Source organism: Scyliorhinus torazame, chromosome 31 (assembly GCF_047496885.1).
Source record: "Scyliorhinus torazame isolate Kashiwa2021f chromosome 31, sScyTor2.1, whole genome shotgun sequence".
Taxonomy (NCBI): Eukaryota; Metazoa; Chordata; class Chondrichthyes; order Carcharhiniformes; family Scyliorhinidae; genus Scyliorhinus; species Scyliorhinus torazame.
In genome coordinates this window covers 3,506,309-3,525,914 of record NC_092737.1, presented here as the reverse complement: position 1 = coordinate 3,525,914, position 19,606 = coordinate 3,506,309, and the positions used below count along the sequence as shown (strand labels likewise).

Genomic DNA, 19,606 nt, shown 5'->3' with positions numbered 1-19,606 from the left:
GAGGGAGTCAGGACACGAGGGCGTCAGGACTTGAGGGAGTCAGGACGTGAGGGAGTGAGGACGTGAGGGAGTCAGGACGTTAGGGAGTCGATACGAGGGAGTCAGGACGTGAGGGAGTCAGGACGTGAGGGAGTCAGGACACGAGGGCGTCAGGACTTGAGGGAGTCAGGACGTGAGGGAGTCAGGACGCGAGGGAGTCAGGACGCGAGTGAGTCAGGACGCGAGGGAGTCAGGACGCGAGGGAGTCAGGACGTGAGGGAGTCAGGACGTGAGGGAGTCGATGCAAGGGAGTCAGGACGTGAGGGAGTCAGGACGTGAGGGAGTTGATGCGAGGGAGTCAGGTCGTGAGGGAGTCAGGACGTGAGGGAGTCAGGATGTGAGGGAGTCAGGACATGAGGGAGTCGATGCGAGGGAGTCAGGACGTGAGGGAGTCAGGACGTGAGGGAGTCGATGCGAGGGAGTCAGGACACGAGGGTGTCAGGACATGAGGGAGTCAGGACGTGAGGGAGTCAGGACGTGAGGGAGTCGATGCGAGGGAGTCAGGACCTGAGGGAGTCAGGACGTGAGGGAGTCAGGACGTGAGGGAGTCGATGCGAGGGAGTCAGGACGTGAGGGAGTCAGGACGTGAGGGAGTCAGGACGTGAGGGAGTCGATGCGAGGGAGTCAGGACGTGAGGGAGTCGATGCGAGAGAGTCAGGACGTGAGGGAGTCTATGCGAGGGAGTCAGGATGTGAGGGAGTCAGGATGTGAGGGAGTCAGGACATGAGGGAGTCGATGCGAGGGACTCAGGATGTGAGGGAGTCAGGACGTGAGGGAGTCGATGCGAGGGAGTCAGGACGTGAGGGAGTCAGAACGTGACGGAGTCAGGACGCGAGGTAGTCAGGACATGAGGGACTCAGGATGTGAGGGTGTCAGGACGTGAGGGAGTCAGGACGTGAGGGAGTCAGGACGTGAGGGAGTCAGGACGTGAGGGAGTCAGGACGTGAGGGAGTCAGGACATGAGGGACTCAGGATGTGAGGGAGTCAGGACGCGAGGGAGGCAGGACGTGAGGGACTCAGGATGTGAGGGAGTCAGGACATGAGGGAGTCAGGACGTGAGGGAGTCAGGACGTGAGGGAGTCAGGACGCGAGGGAGGCAGGACGTGAGGGAGTCGATGCGAGGGAGTCAGAACATGAGGGAGTCAGGGCGCGAGGGAGTGAGGATGTGAGGGAGTCAGGACGTGAGGGAGTCAGGACGTGAGGGAGTCAGGACGTGAGGGAGTTGATGTGAGGGAGTCAGGACGTGAGGGAGTCAGGACGTGAGGGAGTCAGGATGTGAGGGAGTCAGGACGTGAGGGAGTCGATGCGAGGGAGTCAGGGCATGAGGGAGTCAGGATGTGAGGGAGCCAGGACGTGAGGGAGTCAGGAAGCGAGGGAGTCAGGACACGAGGGTGTCAGGACATGAGGGAGTCAGGACGTGAGGGAGTCAGGAAGCGAGGGAGTCAGGACATGAGGGTGTCAGGACATGAGGGAGTCAGGATGTGAGGGTGTCAGTACGCGAGGGTGTCAGGACGCGAGGGTGTCAGGACGTGAGTGAGTCAGGACGCGAGGTTGTCAGGACATGAGGGTGTCAGGACGTGAGGGAGTCAGGACGTGAGTGAGTCAGGACGTGAGTGAGTCAGGACGTGAGTGAGTCAGGACGCGAGGGTGTCTGGACACGAGGGTGTCAGGACGTGAGGGAGTCGATGCGAGGGAGTCAGGACGTGAGGGAGTCAGGGCGTGAGGGAGTCGATGCGAGGGTGTCAGGACGTGAGGGAGTCAGGACGTGAGGGAGTCAGGACGTGAGGGAGTCAGGACGCGAGGGAGTCAGGACGTGAGGGAGTCGATGCGAGGGAGTCAGGAAGCGAGGGAGTCAGGACAAGAGGGAGTCAGGACGCGAGGGTGTCAGGACGTGAGGGAGTCAGGACGTGAGGGAGTCGATGCGAGGGAGTCAGGACGTGAGGGAGTCAGGACGTGAGGGAGTCAGGACGTGAGGGAGTCAGGATGTGAGGGAGTCAGGACGTGAGGGAGTCGATGCGAGGGAGTCAGGACATGAGGGAGTCAGGACGTGAGGGAGTCAGGACGTGAGGGAGTCAGGACGTGAGGGAGTCAGGACGTGAGGGAGTCAGGACGTGAGGGAGTCAGGACGTGAGGGAGTCAGCATGTGAGGGAGTCGATGCGAGGGAGTCAGGACGTGAGGGAGTCAGGACACGAGAGAGTCGATGCGAGGGAGTCAGGACATGAGGGAGTCGGGACGTGAGGGAGTCGATGCGAGGGAGTCAGGACGTGAGGGACTCAGGACGTGAGGGAGTCGATGCGAGGGAGTCAGGACATGAGGGAGTCGATGCGAGGGACTCAGGATGTGAGGGAGTCAGGACGTGAGGGAGTCGATGCGAGGGACTCAGGATGTGAGGGAGTCAGGACGTGAGGGAGTCGATGTGACGGAGTCAGGACGCGAGGTAGTCGATGCGAGGGAGTCAGGATGTGAGGGACTCAGGATGTGAGGGAGTCAGGACGTGAGGGAGTCGATGTGAGGGAGTCAGGACGTGAGGGAGTCGATGTGAGTGAGTCAGGACGTGAGGGAGTCAGGACGTGAGGGAGTCAGGACGTGAGGGAGTCAGGACGTGAGGGAGTCAGGATGTGACGGAGTCAGGACATGAGGGAATCGATGCGAGGGACTCAGGATATGAGGGACTCAGGATGTGAGGGTGTCAGGACGTGAGGGAGTCAGGACGTGAGGGAGTCAGGATGTGAGAGAGTCGATGCGAGGGAGTCAGGATGTGAGGGAGTCAGGACGTGAGGGAGTCAGGATGCGAGGGAGTCAGGACGTGAGGGAGTCAGGATGTGAGGGAGTCAGGACGTGAGGGAGTCAGGATGTGAGGGTGTCAGGACGTGAGGGAGTCAGGATGTGAGAGAGTCGATGCGAGGGAGTCAGGATGTGAGGGAGTCAGGACGTGAGGGAGTCAGGACATGAGGGAATCAGGACGTGAGGGAGTCAGGATGCGAGGGAGTAAGGATGCGAGGGAGTAAGGACGCGAGGTAGTCAGGATATGAGGGAGTCAGGTTGTGAGGGAGTCAGGACGTGAGGGAGTCAGGACGTGAGGGAGTCAGGACGTGAGGGAGTCAGGACATGAGGGAGTCGATGCGAGGGCGTCAGGACGTGAGGGAGTCAGGATGCGAGGGAGTCAGGACGCGAGGTAGTCAGGATGTGAGGGAGTCAGGACGTGAGGGAGTCAGGACATGAGGGAGTCAGGTTGTGAGGGTGTCAGGACGTGAGGGAGTCAGGACGTGAGGGAGTCAGGATGCGAGGGAGTCAGGACATGAGGGACTCAGGATGTGAGGGTGTCAGGACGTGAGGGAGTCAGGACGTGAGGGAGTCAGGACGCGAGGGAGTCAGGACGTGAGGGAGTCAGGACGCGAGGTAGTCAGGACATGAGGGAGTCAGGTTGTGAGGGTGTCAGGACGTGAGGGAGTCAGGACGTGAGGGAGTCAGGACGCGAGGTAGTCAGGACATGAGGGACTCAGGATGTGAGGGTGTCAGGACGTGAGGGAGTCAGGACGTGAGGGAGTCAGGATGTGAGAGAGTCGATGCGAGGGAGTCAGGATGTGAGGGAGTCAGGACGTGAGGGAGTCAGGATGCGAGGGAGTCAGGACGTGAGGGAGTCAGGATGTGAGGGAGTCAGGACGTGAGGGAGTCAGGATGTGAGGGTGTCAGGACGTGAGGGAGTCAGGATGTGAGAGAGTCGATGCGAGGGAGTCAGGATGTGAGGGAGTCAGGACGTGAGGGAGTCAGGACATGAGGGAATCAGGACGTGAGGGAGTCAGGATGCGAGGGAGTAAGGATGCGAGGGAGTAAGGACGCGAGGTAGTCAGGATATGAGGGAGTCAGGTTGTGAGGGAGTCAGGACGTGAGGGAGTCAGGACGTGAGGGAGTCAGGACGTGAGGGAGTCAGGACATGAGGGAGTCGATGCGAGGGCGTCAGGACGTGAGGGAGTCAGGATGCGAGGGAGTCAGGACGCGAGGTAGTCAGGATGTGAGGGAGTCAGGACGTGAGGGAGTCAGGACATGAGGGAGTCAGGTTGTGAGGGTGTCAGGACGTGAGGGAGTCAGGACGTGAGGGAGTCAGGATGCGAGGGAGTCAGGACATGAGGGACTCAGGATGTGAGGGTGTCAGGACGTGAGGGAGTCAGGACGTGAGGGAGTCAGGACGCGAGGGAGTCAGGACGTGAGGGAGTCAGGACGCGAGGTAGTCAGGACATGAGGGAGTCAGGTTGTGAGGGTGTCAGGACGTGAGGGAGTCAGGACGTGAGGGAGTCAGGACGCGAGGTAGTCAGGACATGAGGGACTCAGGATGTGAGGGTGTCAGGACGTGAGGTAGTCAGGACATGAGGGAGTCAGGTTGTGAGGGAGTCAGGACGTGAGGGAGTCAGGACGTGAGGGAGTCAGGACATGAGGGAGTCGATGCGAGGGAGTCAGGACGTGAGGGAGTCGATGCGAGGGAGTCAGGACGTGAGGGAGTCAGGTCGTGAGGGAGTCAGGACGTGAGGGAGTCAGGACGTGATGGAGTCGATGCGAGGGAGTCAGGACGTGAGGGAGTCAGGATGTGAGGGAGCCAGGACGTGAGGGAGTCGATGCGAGGGAGTCGGGAAGCGAGGGAGTCAGGACACGAGGGTGTCAGGACATGAGGGAGTCAGGACGTGAGGGAGTCAGGAAGCGAGGGAGTCAGGAAGCGAGGGAGTCAGGACATGAGGGTGTCAGGACATGAGGGAGTCAGGACGCGAGGGTGTCAGGACACGATGGTGTCAGGACGCGAGGGTGTCAGGACGTGAGGGAGTCAGGACGTGAGGGAGTCAGGACGCGAGGGTGTCAGGACGTGAGGGAGTCGATGCGAGGGAGTCAGAACATGAGGGAGTCAGGGCGCGAGGGAGTCAGGACGTGAGGGAGTCAGGACGTGAGGGAGTCAGGACGTGAGGGAGTCGATGCGAGGGAGTCAGGATGTGAGGGAGTCAGGACGTGAGGGAGTCAGGACACGAGGGCGTCAGGATGTGAGGGAGTCAGAACGTCAGGGAGTCAGGACGTGAGGGAGTCAGGACACGAGGGAGTCAGGACGTGAGGGAGTCAGGACGCGAGGGAGTCAGGACGTGAGGGAGTCAGGACGTGAGGGAGTCAGGACGTGAGGGAGTCCATGCGATGGAGTCAGGACGTGAGGGAGTCAGGACGTGAGGGAGTCGATGCGAGGGAGTCAGAACATGAGGGAGTCAGAACATGAGGGAGTCAGGACGTGAGGGAGTCAGGACGTGAGGGAGTCAGGACACGAGGGCGTCAGGACGTGAGGGAGTCAGGACACGAGGGTGTCAGGACGTGAGGGCGTCAGGACGTGAGGGAGTCAGGATGTGAGGGAGTCGATGCGAGGGAGTCAGGATTGCAACAGGATCTTGACCAATTGGGCCAGTGGGCCGATGAATGTCAGATGCAGTTTAATTTGGATAAATGTGAGGCGGTGCATTTTGGTCGATCAAATCAGGGCAGGACCGACTCAGTTAACGGTCGGGAGTTGGGGAGAGTTACAGAACAAAGAGATCTGGGGGTACAAGTTCATAGCCCCTTGAAGGTGGAGTCGCAGGTGGACAGGGTGGTGAAGAAGGCGAGGTTTCATTGGTCAGAATATTGAATACAGGAGTTGGGACGTCTTGTTGAAGTTGTACAAGACATTGGTAAGGCCACACATGGAATACTGTGTTCAGTTCTGGTCACCCTATTCCAGGAAGGATATTGTTAAACTAGAAAGAGTGCAGAAGAGATTGACGAGGATGCTCCCAGGACTTGATGGTCTGAGTTATAAGGACAGGCTGGATAGGCTGGGACTTTCACCCTGGAGCGTCGGAGGCTCAGGGGTGATCTTATAGAGGTCTATAAAATAATGAGGAGCATCGATAAGGTAGATAGTCGGCATCTTTTCCCGAAGGGAGAGGAGTCTAGAACTAGAGGGCAGAGGTTTAAGGTGAGAGGGGAGAGATACAAGAGAGACCAGAGGGGACATTTCTTCCCACAGAGGGCGGTGAGTATCTGGAACGAGCTGCCAGAGGCAGTGGCAGAGGCTTTCCTTTGAAAAGCAGGTAGACAGTAACATGGGCAGGGTGGGTATAGAGGGGTCAAATGTGGGCAAGTGGGACTAGCTTAGTGATAGAAACCGGGCAGCATGGACCAGCTGCGCCGAAGGGCCTGTTTCCGTGCTGTCACAGACTCTACCCGCTGTTTCAGCGTCACCCAGCGACCGGTCAGAATTCACACATCGAATGGCTGTATTGATGTTGTTCTCGAAAATTGTTAACTGAATAATATATTATTTTAGGTTGGGGAGACGGGTTGGGTCGGGAGGGGCTATTTTTTTGATGAATCTGGTTGAATATTTTATATGTTTGTAAACTGAAAATTTGAATAAAAATATTTATTTTTAAAAAAAGAATTTACACATCGAGGATTCAAAAGTATCTTACTCGGTTCCCCTCTTCTGTTAACCAATCGGAAACCATTTTAGCAACATAGAAAATAGGAGCAGGAGGAGGCATTCGGCCCTTCGAGCCCGTTCCGCCATTCATTATGATCATGGCTGATCACCCAACGTAATAATCCCGCTTTCCCCCATATCCTTTGTTCCCTTAGCCCCAAGAGCAATAGCCTCCTTAAAAAAACATATCATTGTAGCTTCCTGTCCCCAGAGAAAATATTTTTTAAAAAAATCTTTATTGTCACAAGTAGGCTCACATTAACGCTGCAGTGACGTTACTGTGAAAAGCCCCTAGTCGCCACATTCCGGCGCCTGTTCGGGTCACAGAGGGAGAATTCAGAATGTCCAATTCGCCCAGCAGCACGTCTTTCGGGACTTGTGGGAGGAAACCGGAGCACCCGGAGGAAACCCACGCAGACACGGGGAGGACGTGCAGACTCCGCACAGACAGTGACCCAGCGGGGAATCGAACCTGGGAACCTGGCGCTGTGAAGCAACGGTGCTAACCGCTGTGCTACACATATCCTCAGTATTGTGTCTTGTGTCACCACCTTCGGAATCCCAGGTCTGGACACATCTGCTAAGTCCACCCATTTAATGGGATCCTTTTAAAATGCTGCCCGAACTCTGACTGAATTACCCTGTCTGTTGATTTAAGCAGAAAACAAAGGATATTTCTGACAATGCATGGTCTTAGAACATAGAACATAGAACAATACAGCGCAGTACAGGCCCTTCGGCCCACGATGTTGCACCGAAACAAAAGCCATCTAACCTACACTATGCCATTATCATCCATATGTTTATCCAATAAACTTTTAAATGCCCTCAATGTTGGCGAGTTCACGACTGTAGCAGGTAGGGCATTCCACGGCCTCACTACTCTTTGCGTAAAGAACCTACCTCTGACCTCTGTCCTATATCTATTACCCCTCAGTTTAAAGCTATGTCCCCTCGTGCCAGCCATTTCCATCCGCGGGAGAAGGCTCTCACTGTCCACCCTATCCAACCCCCTGATCATTTTGTATGCCTCTATTAAGTCTCCTCTTAACCTTCTTCTCTCCAACGAAAACAACCTCAAGTCCATCAGCCTTTCCTCATAAGATTTTCCCTCCATACCAGGCAACATCCTGGTAAATCTCCTCTGCACCCGCTCCAAAGCCTCCACGTCCTTCCTATAATGCGGTGACCAGAACTGTATGCAATACTCCAAATGCGGCCGTACCAGAGTTCTGTACAGCTGCAACATGACCTCCTGACTCCGGAACTCAATCCCTCTACCAATAAAGGCCAACACTCCATAGGCCTTCTTCACCACCCTATCAACCTGGGTGGCAACTTTCAGGGATCTATGTACATGGACACCTAGATCCCTCTGCTCATCCACACTTTCAAGTACTTTACCATTAGCCAAATATTCCACATTCCTGTTATTCCTTCCAAAGTGAATCACCTCACACTTCTCTACATTAAACTCCATTTGCCACCTCTCAGCCCAGCTCTGCAGCTTATCTATATCCCTCTGTAACCTGCTACATCCTTCCACACTATCGACAACACCACCGACTTTAGTATCGTCTGCAAATTTACTCACCCACCCTTCTGCGCCTTCCTCTAGGTCATTGATAAAAATGACAAACAGCAACGGCCCCAGAACAGATCCTTGTGGTACTCCACTTGTGACTGAACTCCATTCTTAACATTTGCCATCAACCACCACCCTCTGTCTTCTTTCAGCTAGCCAATTTCTGATCCACATCTCTAAATCACCCTCAATCCCCAGCCTCCATATTTTCTGCAATAGCCTACCGTGGGGAACCTTATCAAACGCTTTGCTGAAATCCATATACACCACATCAACTGCTCTACCCTCGTCTACCTGTTCAGTCACCTTCTCAAAGAACTCGATAAGGTTTGTGAGGCATGACCTACCCTTCACAAAGCCATGCTGACTATCCCTGATCATATTATTCCTATCTAGATGATTATAAATCTTGTCTCTTATAATCCCCTCCAAGACTTTACCCACTACAGACGTGAGGCTCACCGGTCTATAGTTGCCAGGGTTGTCTCTGCTCCCCTTTTTGAACAAAGGGACCACATTTGCTATCCTCCAGTCCTCTGGCACTATTCCTGTAGCCAATGATGACATAAAAATCAAAGCCAATGGTCCAGCAATCTCTTCCCTGGCCACCCAGAGAATCCTAGGATAAATCCCATCAGGTCCCGGGGACTTATCTATTTTCAGCCTGTCCAGAATTGCCAACACCTCTTCCCTACGTACCTCAATACCATCTAATCTATTTACCTGGAGCTCAGCATTCTCCTCCACAACATTGTCTTTTTCCTGAGTGAATACTGACGAAAAATATTCATTTAGTATCTCGCCTATCTCTTCAGACTCTACACACAACTTCCCATCCCTGTCCTTGACTGGTCCTACTCTTTCCCTAGTCATTCGCTTATTCCTGACATACCTATAGAAAGCTTTTGGGTTTTCCTTGATCCTTCCTGCCAAATACTTCTCATGTCCCCTCCTTGCTCGTCTTAGCTCTCTCTTTAGATCCTTCCTCGCTACCTTGTAACTATCCATCGCCCCAACTGAAACTTCACACCTCATCTTCACATAGGCCTCCTTCTTCCTCTTAACAAGAGATTCCACTTCTTTGGTAAACCACGGTTCCCTCGCTCGGCACCTTCCTCCCTGCCTGACCGGTACATACTTATCAAGAACACGCAGTAGCTGATCCTTGAACAAGCTCCACTTATCCAGTGTGTCCAACACTTGCAGCCTACTTCTCCACCTTATCCCCCCCAAGTCACGTCTAATGGCATCATAATTGCCCTTCCCACAGCTATAACTCTTGCCCTGCGGTGTATACTTATCCCATTCCATCATTAACGTAAACGTCACCGAATTGTGGTCACTGTCCCCAAAGTGCTCACCTACCTCCAAATCCAACACCTGGCCTGGTTCATTACCCAAAACCAAATCCAACGTGGCCTCGCCTCTTGTTGGCCTGTCAACACACTGTGTCAGGAAACCCCCCTGCACACACTGTACAAAAAACGACCCATCTAATGTACTCGAACTATATCTTTTCCAGTCAATATTTGGAAAGTTAAAGTCTCCCATAATAACTACCCTGTTACTTTCGCTCTTATCCAGGATCATCCTCGCCATCCTTTCCTCTACATCCCTAGAACTATTTGGAGGCCTATAGAAGACTCCCAACAGTGTGACCTCTCCTTTCATGTTTCTAACCTCAGCCCATACTACCTCGGAAGATGAGTCCCCATCTAGCATCCTCTCCGCCACCGTAATACTGCTCTTGACTAGCAGCGCCACCCCTCCCCCTCTTTTGCCTCCTTCTCTGAGCTTACTAAAACACCTAAACCCCGGAACCTGCAACATCCATTCTTGTCCCTGCTCTATCCATGTCTCCGAAATGGCCACAACATCGAAGTCCCAGGTACCAACCCATGCTGCCAGTTCCCCTACCTTATTTCGTATACTCCTGGCATTGAAGTAGACACACTTCAAACCACCTACCTGAACACTGGCCCCCTCCTGCGACGTCAAATCTGTGCTCCTGACCTCTATACTCTCATTCTCCTTTACCCTAAAACTACAATCCAGGTTCCCATGCCCCTGCTGCATTAGTTTAAACCCCCCCAAAGAGCACTAACAAATCTCCCCCCCCAGGATATTTGTGCCCCTCAGGTTCAGATGTAGACCATCCTGTCTGTAGAGGTCCCACCTTCCCCAGAAAGAGCCCCAGTTATCCAGAAATCTGAATCCCTCCCGCCTGCACCATCCCTGTAGCCACGTGTTTAATTGCTCTCTCTCCCTATTCCTCATCTCACTATCACGTGGCACGGGCAACAACCCAGAGATAACAACTCTGTTTGTTCTCGTTCTGAGCTTCCATCCTAGCTCCCTGAAAGCCTGCCTGACATCCTTGTCCCCTTTCCTACCTATGTCGTTAGTGCCAATGTGGACCACGTCTTATTTACATCGTTTATGTACAGGACACACAGAAGTGTGTGTGGAATGTTCCAGAAAGATTTGCTTCCAAGCTGGCTTGGGAAGAGAGATGCAGAGTGGAATGTTAACACTGACTTTCTCCCTCAAGCGGCAGGGTGATTTGGGGCTATTGCTGTCTTAGCCAATCAGGTGCACACTGAAGCACAGAGTCTGACAGAGCACGGGGAGAGACTGCCATAGTGTCCAAACGGTGAGGTGGGGATAGGGTGCTCTTTCAGAGGGTTGGTGCCGATTCGATAGGCCGGGTGGCCTCCTTCTGCTCGGTAGGGAGTCTATTCTATTGGTAACATCCTGACCTCGCACTCAGATGATTGGGAACTTGAGGCCCACAACAGACTCAAGCTGCTGTTAAAGGCAGTGCGTGGAAACACTGGAAAGGAATGATGACCTGAGGAATGTGTTTGGTGTCTAATTGGCCCTCAGCCTTCGTTCTGAGTGAGCATTTTTTCACAACTGCGTTCCCGCTGTTTCAGAGGCAGCAAGTTATCGAACCGTCTGTTCACTGATTTTCAGAATCTTCTGTTGTTTTACTGATTCCAATTAATTAAAGTCATGGTTGAACACCAAGCTCATGATCTGCGTTAACCTCGAGATCTACAAATCTCAGCGTTGAACATGTCCAACCACAGCCCGCTGAGGCAGACAGTTGCAATGATTCACAATCTTGTGACTGAACAAGGACCTCTCCATCTCAGCCCGAAACGGTTGACCCCTTATCTTAAGATTATAACCTCCAGCTATCGACTCCCCCGCCGGGAGCTGTGCCTCCCGGTATCAACATTGCAAAGTGAAATGAAATGAAAATGAAAATCGCTTATTGTCACGAGTCGGCTTCAAATGAAGTTACTGTGAAAAGCCCCTAGTCGCCACATTCCGGCGCATGTTCGGGGAGGCTGGTACGGGAATCGAACCGTGCTGCTGGCCTGCCTTGGTCTGCTTTAAAAGCCAGCGATTTAGCCCAGTGTGCTAAACCACTCTAATTCTTCTAAACTCCAGGGAGTAAAGGCCCATTCATCTCAACCTCTCCTCATAGGACGACCTCTCATCTCGGTAACCGGTCCAATTAAACCTTTATCAGACTCTCTTTGAATCAAGTCTAACTTTCCATTTGCCTAGGAGTTAGGCCAAAGCGACACACGGCACTCCCAGTGCAGTCACAGTGCAATGCTGTATCATTTCAGTCAGATGCCCATGGTTCTGTACGCCAACACCATTTTCTCCCTAACTGCTTGCTGTACCTGCAGGCTAACCTGCTGTGAAATGCGTATGGAGAAACCAAAGTCCTTCTAGGTATCGACACTTCCACCATCCACAAAATCTACTGACTCGATGTCTGTGCCCACAGACCATGAGGTGTAGGAGCAGAAGCAGACCATTCGGCCCATCATAAGAACATAAGACCTAGGAGCAGGAGTAGGCCATCTGGCCCCTCGAGCCTGCTCCACCATTCAATGAGATCATGGCTGATCTTTTGTGGACTCAGCTCCACTTTCCGGCCCGAACACCATAACCCTTAATCCCTTTATTCTTCAAAAAACTATCTCTCTTTATCTTAAAAACATTTAACGAAGGAGCCTCTACTGCTTCACTGGGCAAGGAATTCCATAGATTCACAACCCTTTGGGTGAAGAAGTTCCTCCTAAACTCAGTCCTAAATCTACTTCCCCTTATTTTGAGGCTATGCCCCCTAGTTCTGCTTTCACCCGCCAGTGGAAACAACCTGCCCGCATCTATCCTATCTATTCCCTTCATAATCTTATATGTTTCTATAAGATCCCCCCTCATCCTTCTAAATTCCAATGAGTACAGTCCCAGTCTACTCAACCTCTCCTCGTAATCCAACCCCTTCAGCTCTGGGATTAACCTAGTGAATCTCCTCTGCACACCCTCCAGCGCCAGTACGTCCTTTCTCAGGTAAGGAAACCAATCGAGTCTGCTCCGCCATTCAATGAGGTCACGGCTGATCAGATATAATCCTCAACTCCACTTCCTCGCTTTAACCCCAAAACCCTCGATTCCTCCCTGATTAAAAACCCTGTCTCTCTCGCTCAGCCTTATCGACCTGGCCTCAACAGCTCTCTGCGGGAAGGAATTCCTCAGATTCACTCCCCTCTGAGAGAGGAAATTCCTCCTCATCTCTGTCTGAAATGGTGACCCCTCACTCTGAGATCCTGCCCTCTGCTCCCAGTCTCTCCCACAAGGGGAAACACCCTCTCAGCATCTACCCGATGCCTGTGCCTATGTATTTACATTGTGTATTTTATGTTTGCCCTATTATGTATTTTCTTTTCAAGTACGGAACGATCTGTCTGAGCTGCACACAGAACAATACTTTCCACTGCTCCTTTAGCAGTGGAAATGGAATTCTATTCCATTTCCCCTCCCAATTACCCGCTGACCTTGCGGGCTAGCTTTTTATGTTTTTTTGCATGTGGACCCCCAAATCCTCTTTGCTATCTGCAGTCTTTCGCCATTTAAATAAAAGCATAGAATTTACAGTGCAGAAGGAAGCCATTCAGCCCATCGAGTCTGCACCAGTCCTTGGAAAAAGCACCACACTTAATCCCTCGCCTCCACCCTATTCACGTAACCCCCACCTGCCTTTTGAATACTAAGGGCAATTTAGCGTGGCCAATCCACCTACCCTGCACATCTTTGGGTTATGGGGGTGAGACCCACGCAGACACGGGGAGAATGTGCAAACTCCACACAAACAGTGACCGGGGCTGGGATCGAACCCGAACCTCGGCGCGGTGAGGCAGCAGTGCTAACCACTGCACCACCGTGATGCCCGATCCCCTTATTAATCCGGAACCTATCTATCTCTGACTTAAAGACACTCAGTGACTTTGTCTCCACAGCCTTCTGCGGCAAAGAGTTCCACAGATTCCCCACCCTCTGGCTGAAGAAATTCCTCCTCATCTCTGTTTTAAAGGGGGCAGCACGTGGCACAGTGGTTAGCACTGCTGCCAACGGCACTGAGGACCCGGGTTCGAATCCCGGCCCTGGGTCACTGTCCGTGTGGAGTTTGCACATTCTCCCCGTGTCTGCGTGGGTCTCACCCCCATAACCCAAAGATGTGCAGGGTAGGAGGATTGGCCACGCTAAATTGCCCCTTAATTGGAAAAAAAATAATTGGGAACTCTGAATTTAAAAAAAAAAATCTGTGTTAAAGGATCGGCCCTTTAGTCTGAAATGGTGTCCGCTGCTTCTAGTTTTTCCTACAAGTGGAAACATCCTCTCCACGTCCCCTCTATCCAGGTCTCTCTCCACGTCCGCTCTATCCAGGTCTCTCTCCCTGTCCGCTCTATCCAGGTCTCTCTCCCTGTCCGCTCTATCCAGGCCTCTCTCCACGTCCGCTCTATCCAGGTCTCTCTCCCTGTCCGCTCTATCCAGGGCTCTCTCCACGTCCGCTCTATCCAGGTCTCTCTCCCTGTCCGCTCTATCCAGGTCTCTCTCCCTGTCCGCTCTATCCAGGTCTCTCTCCCTGTCCGCTCTATCCAGGTCTCTCTCCACGTCCGCTCTATCCAGGTCTCTCTCCACGTCCGCTCTATCCAGGTCTCTCTCCACGTCCGCTCTATCCAGGTCTCTCTCCACATCCGCTCTATCCAGGTCTCTCTCCCTGTCCGCTCTATCCAGGTCTCTCTCCCTGTCCGCTCTATCCAGGTCTCTCTCCCTGTCCGCTCTATCCAGGTCTCTCTCCACGTCCGCTCTATCTAGGTCTCTCTCCCTGTCCGCTCTATCCAGGTCTCTCTCCACGTCCGCTCTATCCAGGCCTCTCTACACGTCCGCTCTATCCAGGTCTCTCTCCACATCCACTCTATCCAGGTCTCTCTCCCTGTCCGCTCTATCCAGGTCTCTCTCCCTGTCCGCTCGATCCAGGTCTCTCTCCACGTCCGCTCTATCCAGGTCTCTCTCCCTGTCCGCTCTATCCAGGTCTCTCTCCACGTCCCCTCTATCCAGGTCTCTCTCCACGTCCCCTCTATCCAGGTCTCTCTCCACGTCCGCTCTATCCAGGTCTCTCTCCCTGTCCGCTCTATCCAGGTCTCTCTCCCTGTCCGCTCTATCCAGGTCTCTCTCCACGTCCGCTCTATCCAGGCCTCTCTCCCTGTCCGCTCTATCCAGGTCTCTCTCCACGTCCGCTCTATCAAGGCCTCTCTCCACGTCCGCTCTATCCAGGCCTCTCTCCACGTCCGCTCTATCCAGGTCTCTCTCCACGTCCGCTCTATCCAGGTCTCTCTCCACGTCCACTCTATCCAGGTCTCTCTCCCTGTCCGCTCTATCCAGGTCTCTCTCCCTGTCCACTCTATCCAGGTCTCTCTCCACGTCCACTCTATCCAGGTCTCTCTCCCTGTCCACTCTATCCAGGTCTCTCTCCACGTCCGCTCTATCCAGGTCTCTCTCCACGTCCACTCTATCCAGGTCTCTCTCCACGTCCGCTCTATCCAGGTCTCTCTCCCTGTCCGCTCTATCCAGGTCTCTCTCCACGTCCACTCTATCCAGGTCTCTCTCCCTGTCCGCTCTATCCAGGTCTCTCTCCCTGTCCGCTCTATCCAGGTCTCTCTCCCTGTCCGCTCTATCCAGGTCTCTCTCCCTGTCCGCTCTATCCAGGTCTCTCTCCCTGTCCGCTCTATCCAGGTCTCTCTCCCTGTCCGCTCTATCCAGGTCTCTCTCCACGTCCACTCTATCCAGGTCTCTCTCCCTGTCCGCTCTATCCAGGTCTCTCTCCACGTCCGCTCTATCCAGGTCTCTCTCCCTGTCCACTCTATCCAGGTCTCTCTCCACGTCCACTCTATCCAGGTCTCTCTCCCTGTCCACTCTATCCAGGTCTCTCTCCATGTCCGCTCTATCCAGGTCCCTCTCCATGTCCGCTCTATCCAGGTCTCTCTCCACGTCCACTCTATCCAGGTCTCTCTCCCTGTCCACTCTATCCAGGTCTCTCTCCATGTCCGCTCTATCCAGGTCTCTCTCCACGTCCTCTCTATCCAGGTCTCCACGTCCGCTCTATCCAGGTCTCTCTCCACGTCCGCTCTATCCAGGTCTCTCTCCCTGTCCGCTCTATCCAGGTCTCTCTCCATGTCCGCCCTATCCAGGTCTCTCTCCCACGTCCGCTCTATCCAGGTCTCTCTCCCTGTCCGCTCTATCCAGGTCTCTCTCCACGTCCGCTCTATCCAGGTCTCTCTCCCTGTCCGCTCTATCCAGGCCTCTCTCCCTGTCCGCTCTATCCAGGTCGCTCTCCCTGTCCGCTCTATCCAGGTCTCTCGCCCTGTCCGCTCTATCCAGGTCTCTCTCCCTGTCCACTCTATCCAGGCCTCTCTCCACGTCCCCTCTATCCAGGTCTCTCTCCACGTCCGCTCTATCCAGGTCTCTCGCCCTGTCCGCTCTATCCAGGTCTCTCTCCACCACGTCTGCTCTATCCAGGTCTCTCTCCCTGTCCGCTCTATCCAGGTCTCTCTCCACGTCCGCTCTATCCAGGTCTCGCTCCCTGTCCGCTCTATCCAGTTCTCCACGTCCGCTCTATCCAGGTCTATCCAGGTCTCTCTCCACGTCCGCTCTATCCAGGTCTCTCTCCACGTCCGCTCTATCCAGGTCTATCCAGGTCTCTCTCCACGTCCGCTCTATCCAGGTCTCTCTCCACGTCCGCTCTATCCAGGTCTCTCTCCACCTCCGCTCTATCCAGGTCTCTCTCCCTGTCCGCTCTATCCAGGTCTCTCTCCACGTCCGCTCTATCCAGGTCTCTCTCCACGTCCGCTCTATCCAGGTCTCTCTTCACGTCCCCTCTATCCAGGTCTCTCTCAACGTCCCCTCTATCCAGGTCTCTCTCCACGTCCGCTCTATCCAGGTCTCTCTCCATGTCCGCTCTATCCAGGTCTCTCTCCACGTCTGCTCTATCCAGGTCTCTCTCCATGTCCGCTCTATCCAGGTCTCTCTCCACGTCCACTCTATCCAGGCCTCGCAGTATCCTGTAAGTTTCAATAAGATCCCCCCTCATCCTTCTAAACTCCGAGTACATAGAACATAGAAAATACAGCACAGAGCAGGCCCTTCAGCCCACGATGTTGTGCCGAACCTTTGTCCTAGATTAATCATAGATTATCATTGAATTTACAGTGCAGAAGGAGGCCATTCGGCCCCCTGTGTCTGCACCGGCTCTTGGAAAGAGCACCCCACCCAAACTCAACACCTCCACCCAACACCAAGGGCAATTTTGGACACTAAGGGCAATTTATCATGGCCAATCCACCTACCCTGCACATCTTTGGACTGTGGGAGGAAATCGGAGCACCCGGAGGAAACCCACGCAGACACGGGGAGGACGTGCAGACTCCGCACAGACAGTGACCCAAGCCGGAATCGAACCTGGGACCCTGGAGCTGTGAAGCAATTGTGCTATCCACAATGCTACCGTGCTGCCCTTAAGAACAAATAAATCTACACTATATCATTTTACCGTAATCCATGTACCTATCCAATAGCTGCTTGAAGGTCCCTAATGTTTCTGACTAAACTACTTCCACAGGCAGTGCATTCCATGCCCCCACTACTCTCTGGGTAAAGAACCTACCTCTGATATCCCTCCTATATCTTCCACCTTTTACCTTAAATTTATGTCCCCTTGTAATGGTTTGTTCCTCCCGGGGAAAAAGTCTCTGACTGTCTACTCTATCTATTCCCCTGATCATCTTATAAACCTCTATCAAGTCGCCCCTCATCCTTCTCCGTTCTAATGAGAAAAGGCCTAGCACCCTCAACCTTTCCTCGTAAGACCTACTCTCCATTCCAGGTAACATCCTGGTAAATCTTCTTTGCACCTTTTCCAAAGCTTCCACATCCTTCCTAAAATGAGGTGACCAGAACTGTACACAGTACTCCAAATGTGGCCTTACCAAAGTTTTGTACAGCTGCATCATCACCTCACGGCTCTTAAATTCAATCCCTCTGTTAATGAACGCGAGCACACCATAGGCCTTCTTCACAGCTCTATCCACTTGAGTGGCAACTTTCAAAGATGTATGAATGTAGACCCCAAGATCTCTCTGCTCCTCCACATTGCCAAGAACTCTACCGTTAACCCTGTATTCCGCATTCATATTTGTCCTTCCAAAATGAACAACCTCACACTTTTCAGGGTTAAACTCCATCTGCCACTTCTCAGCCCAGCTCTGCATCCTATCTATGTCTCTTTGCAGCCGACAACAGCCCTCCTTACTATCCACAACTCCACCAATCTTCGTATCGTCTGCAAATTTACTGACCCACCCTTCAACTCCCTCATCCAAGTCATTAATGAAAATCACAAACAGCAGAGGACCCAGAACTGATCCCTGCAGTACGCCACTGGTAACTGGGATTCAGGCTGAATATTTGCCATCCACCACCACTCTCTGACTTCTATCGGTTAGCCAGTTCGTTATCCAACTGGCCAAATTTCCCACTATCCCATGCCTCCTTACTTTCTGCAGAAGCCTACCATGGGGAACCTTATCAAATGCCTTACTAAAATCCATGTACACTACATCCACTGCTTTACCTTCATCCACATGCTTGGTCACCTCCTCAAAGAATTCAATAAGATTTGTAAGGCAAGACCTACCCCTCACAAATCCGTGCTGACTATCCCTAATCAAGCAGTGTCTTTCCAGATGCTCAGAAATCCTATCCTTCAGTACCCTTTCCATTACTTTGCCTACCACCGAAGTAAGACTAACTGGCCTGTAATTCCCAGGGTTATCCCTAGTCCCTTTTTTGAACAGGGGCACGACATTCGCCACTCTCCAATCCCCTGGTACCACCCCTGTTGACAGTGAGGACGAAAAGATCATTGCCAACGGCTCTGCAATTTCATCTCTTGCCTCCCATAGAATCCTTGGATATATCCCATCAGGCCCGGGGACTTGTCTATCCTCAAGTTTTTCAAAATGCCCAACACATCTTCCTTCCTAACAAGTATTTCCTCGAGCTTACCAGTCTGTTTCACACTGTCCTCTCCAACAATATCGCCCCTCTCATTTGTAAATACAGAAGAAAAGTACTCGTTCAAGACCTCTCCTATCTCTTCAGACTCAATACACAATCTCCCGCTACTGTCCTTGATCGGACCTACCCTCGCTCTAGTCATTCTCATATTTCTCACATATGTGTAAAAGGCCTTGGGGTTTTCCTTGATCCTACCCGCCAAAGATTGTTCATGCCCTCTCTTAGCTCTCCTAATCCCTTTCTTCAGTTCCCTCCTGGCTATCTTGTAACCCTCCAATGCCCTGTCTGAACCTTGTTTCCTCAGCCTTACATAAGTCACCTTTTTCCTCTTAACAAGACATTCAACCTCTCTTGTCAACCATGGTTCCCTCACTCGACCATCTCTTCCCTGCCTGACAGGGACATACATATCAAGGACACGTAGCACCTGTTCCTTGAACAAGTTCCACATTTCACTTGTGTCCTTCCCTGACAGTCTATGTTCCCAACTTATGCACTTCAATTCTTGTCTGACAACATTGTATTTACCCTTCCCCCAATTGTAAACCTTGCCCTGTTGCACGCACCTATCCCTCTCCATTACTAAAGTGAAAGTCACAGAATTGTGGTCACTATCTCCAAAATGCTCCCCCACTAACAAATCTATCACTTGCCCTGGTTCATTACCCAGTACTAAATCCAATATTGCCCCTCCTCTGGTCGGACAATCTACATACTGTGTTAGAAAAGCTTCCTGGACACACTGCACAAACACCACCCCATCCAAACTATTTGATCTAAAGAGTTTCCACTCAATATTTGGGAAGTTAAAGTCGCCCATGACTACTACCCTGTGACTTCTGCACCTTTCCAAAATCTGTTTCCCAATCTGTTCCTCCACATCTCTGCTACTATTGGGGGGCCTATAGAAAACTCCCAACAAGGTGACTGCTCCTTTCCTATTTCTGACTTCAACCCATACTACCTCATTGGGGTGATACTCCTCGAACTGCCTTCCTGCAGCTGTTATACTATCTCTAATTAACAATGCCACCCCCCCACCTCTTTTACCCTC

General features: G+C 52.7%; 1 long non-coding RNA gene across 1 annotated transcript; it reads left to right on the top strand.

Moving 5' to 3' along the window:
• The first annotated feature begins 14,764 nt into the window (after positions 1–14,764).
• LOC140404795 (uncharacterized) lies at positions 14,765–15,773 on the top strand. The gene is made up of 3 exons (XR_011938582.1): positions 14,765–15,240; positions 15,588–15,641; positions 15,697–15,773. It is a non-coding gene; the product is annotated as an uncharacterized lncRNA (long non-coding RNA).
• Positions 15,774–19,606: the final 3,833 nt, after the last annotated feature.